The sequence below is a fragment of the Pipra filicauda genome, unplaced genomic scaffold, assembly GCF_003945595.2.
Source record: "Pipra filicauda isolate LSUMZ 115617 unplaced genomic scaffold, ASM394559v2 scaffold713_size136685_pilon, whole genome shotgun sequence".
Taxonomy (NCBI): domain Eukaryota; kingdom Metazoa; phylum Chordata; class Aves; order Passeriformes; family Pipridae; genus Pipra; species Pipra filicauda.
Genome location: NW_024104880.1, coordinates 19,638 through 22,626, shown reverse-complemented (window position 1 = coordinate 22,626; position 2,989 = coordinate 19,638).

Sequence of the window (2,989 nt, the reverse complement as noted above, 5' to 3'; positions counted from 1 at the left end):
TACAATCTTCTTAAAAAGTGAACAATAGAAAACGTATTTACAGAAAAAAGTGAATAACATATGTACAGGTGGCCGATGCCATGGCCAGTGTGTCCGTCAGTCCTGGAAGAAAAGCAAGGGCACGGTCAGTGCAGTCGGGCCCTGCTGGGTGTTCCCTGTGCCCCCAGCCTGGCACACCCAGCAGGTGACCCCGGGGCAGGGCATGGCCAGTACGTGCCTGTCGTGCTGCTGGGGGACTGTCCTCATCCCAGCACCATGTCCTCCTCCTCATCTTACTGGTCGACCTCCATCTCCTTGATCTCATCCACCACATCGACCTCCATCTCTTCATCAAACTCTTGGACGTCCACCTCCATCCTCTCCTCTGTGTCCACCACAACGTCGACGTCCATCTCTTCCTCGGTATCTCCAGCAGTCTGTGTAAGGGAGCACAAGCTCAGAGAGGGGTCCCTGTCCCACAGCAGCCCCACCGAGCTGCAGCCTTCCTGGGAAGTCAGGGGTTTCCCACCTGCATGGCTTGGCACTGTACCTTGACTGGGAGGAGGTTGCCCATCCTGCTGGGATGGCTGCAGAGCTCCGGAGAGTAGGCTGAGTCCAGGACTCGCGGGTCTCTCAGGGATCTCCTGTCGAGGGCGCGCTGTGAGCTGCTCACAGATCGCTGTCAGCAGGGGAATGGCTGCGTTGTGCTCGTCGCCGGGCCCTGGCAGTTCCCCATGGAACACGGGCACAGCTCTGGCAGCTGTGATGCCACAGGAGTTGTGGGGCCGCTCAGCAGTGGGGATGGGGATCATGGAATGATGGAATCCTTGAATGGTTTGGCTTGGGAGGGACCTTAAAATCATCTTATTCCAACCTGACCAGGTTGCTCAGGGCCCCTTCCAAGTTGATCTTGAATGTTGCCAGGGATGGGGCATCCACAGCCTCTCTGCACAGCCCCTGCCAGGGCCTCGCCACCCTCACAGGAAACAATACTTTCCTAACATAAAAATCCAACCCTCTGTCAGTTTGAGCCCATTCCCCCTTGTCTTGTCACTACAGTTGCTGACCAAGAGTCACCCTCCGGCTTCCTTGGAGGCCCCTTCCCAGACGGGAAGGTTTCTCCCAGGTCTCCACACAACCTTCTCTTGTCCAGGCTGAAGAGCCCCAACTTTGCCAGCCTGTGTGCAGAGGGGAGGTGCTCGAGGTCCCTGAGCCCCTTGGTGGCCTGGTCTGGCCTTGCTGCAGCAGTTCCCTGGCCTTGTTGTGTCGGGGACCCCAGAGCTGGAGGCCGCACTGCAGGTGGGGTCTCCTGAGAGCACAGCAGAGCGGCAGAACCCCCCTGCCCTGCTGCCCCCAGGGCTGGGGATGAGCCCAGGACACGGGGGGGGTCTGGGCTGAGAGGGCACATTCTAAGGGCCCATGGAACAACAAGAATCTTTGACATGTATTTACGGAAGGGCAATAAACCAACAACATATCAGAGACGTGTACAGAATTTATTGACTTTTTCCAAATTTTCTTAATAAATCCAGTGTTCTTCTTTACAGAAGCAAGAGTCTTCCTGATGACAACAGTCTTAATATCAAAAACCATCTTCTTCTTTTAAAAACAATTATCTTCTTGAAAAACCAACTCTCTTCTTAATAAAAATATCTTCTTAATAAAAACAACTATCTTCTAAATAAAAATATCTACTTAATAAAAAACTATCTTCTTAAAAAGGAACCTTATCTTCTTAAAAAAACTATCATCTTAATAAAAAACTATCTTCTTAAATAAAAATCTATCTTCTTTAAAAGAAAACTTATCTTCTTAAAAAAGCTATTATCTTATGAAAAAACTATCTTCTTATTAAAAAATCTATCTTCTTAAACTATTTTCTTAATCTAAACTACAGTCTTCTTAAAAAGTGAATAATATAAAACATATTTACAGAAAAAAATGAAAAACATATGTACATCATGGCCGATGCCATGGCCAGCAGGTCCGTCAGTCCTGGAAGAAAAGCAAGGGCACGGTCAGTGCAGTCGGGCCCTGCTGGGTGTTCCCTGTGCCCCCAGCCTGGCACACCCAGCAGGTGACCCCGGGGCAGGGCATGGCCAGGACGTGCCTGTCGTGCTGCTGGGGGACTGTCCTCATCCCAGCACCATGTCCTCCTCCTCATCTTACTGGTCAACATCCATCTCTTCGATCTCATCCACCACATCGACCTCCATTTCTTCATCAAACTCTTGGACGTCCACCTCCATCCTCTCCTCGGTATCCACCACAACGTCGACGTCCATCTCTTCCTCGGTATCTCCGGCAGTCTGTGTAAGGGAGCACAAGGTCAGAGAGGGGTCCCTGTCCCACACCAGCCCCACCGAGCTCCAGCCTTCCTGGGAAGTCAGGGGTTTCCCACCTCCATGGCTTGGCACTGTACCTTGACTGGGAGGAGGTTGCCCATCCTGCTGGGATGGCTGCAGAGCTCCAGAGAGTAGGATGAGTCCAGGACTCGCGGGTCTCTCAGGGATCACCTGACGAGGGTGCGCTGTGAGCTGCTCACAGATCGCTGTCAGCAGGGGAATGGCTGCGTTGTGCTCGTCGCCGGGCCCTGGCAGTTCCACATGGAACACAGGCACAGCTCTGGCAGCTGTGATGTCCCAGGAGTTTGTGGGCCCGCTCAGCAGTGGGGAGTGGGATCAATGAGGATGGAATCCTTGAATGGTTTGGCTTGGGAGGGACCTTAAAAAAAAATCAGCTTATTCCAACCTGTCCAGTTTGATCAGGGCCCCAAGTGGTCCTTGAATGTTGCAGGATGGGGCAGCCACAGCTCTCTCACAGCCCCTGCAGGGCGCCCTCGCCACCCTCACAGGAAACATATTTTTCCTAACCTAAAAAGTCTAAAACCCCTGTGTCCCTGTCAGTTTGAGCCCATTCCTCCCTTGTCCTGTCACTACAGTTGCTTAGACCAGAGTTACCCTCTCCGGCGTCCTTGGAGGCCCGTCCCATACGGGAAGGTTTCTCCCAT